This window comes from Leishmania donovani, chromosome 33 (assembly GCF_000227135.1).
Source record: "Leishmania donovani BPK282A1 complete genome, chromosome 33".
Lineage (NCBI taxonomy): Eukaryota > Euglenozoa > Kinetoplastea > Trypanosomatida > Trypanosomatidae > Leishmania > Leishmania donovani.
In genome coordinates this window covers 133,613-134,451 of record NC_018260.1, presented here as the reverse complement: position 1 = coordinate 134,451, position 839 = coordinate 133,613, and positions in this window count along the sequence as shown.

The window sequence follows — 839 nt, the reverse complement described above, 5'->3', positions numbered from 1 at the left end:
GGCTGCGCATGCGTATGTTTGCGGACCTGCTGCGGGTGTGGAATAGGCGCGTTGCGGGAGAGAAAAGTTTGAGTGTTGACGAGCTGCGTCGTTTTCCTTTCTGTTTAATATCTAAGGTGACACTGTTAGCTAAGCGAGGCCAAGTCCCAATGCGTTCGTTTGGGTGCGTGCTTGTGTTTGAGGCTGGAGGCGTGGCTAGAGCAGGCGTTTTTTGGATAGGCCTGTGTGGCGGTTGCCAGGCCACCTGCTCTTTGCGAGGCGCAATCCCTCCTGCCCCCTCCGCCTGTTCGGACTCATGCAATGGCTGCTCGCAGAATCCTCCATTCATCTTCACCTATCATATAAACAAACACAAGCGATACTGCTTTCCCCTCCAAAGGTTGTTGGGCACTCGCGGCACGGCCACGCCGCTGTTCTCCCGCCTTTTGCACGCGTCAGGGCAGCTGTATTGGTGCGCTGCTGTGCGCTCGCAGTCGTGGGGCTCTGCAGCTCGTTTTCTCGTTGTGCAAGCCGACGCCACACAGGCGATTCTCTACACATCCTCACCACACCAGTCATCGGTCCTCATCAGCTCGCCTGCTATCCCTCTTCGCCGCCTCTTCACGGAGCGCGAGTCTTGTGGATTGCTGCGTCTTCCACCCTCCTCATTATTTGCTCTGTGCGGTCTTGATTTCGCACGTGCGCAGTCGCTCGATTTCGCCGCGTGAGCCTCGTTCGGTGTCTCGCTTTGTTTTTATCCCTCTCGTGCCACGCGCCGTGATGGCGGACGACGCCTCTCGGTGCGTGGCAGCTCAGGGCCCAGTACACACGCCGACTCTCTCTGGGTGGAGGCGAAGCCG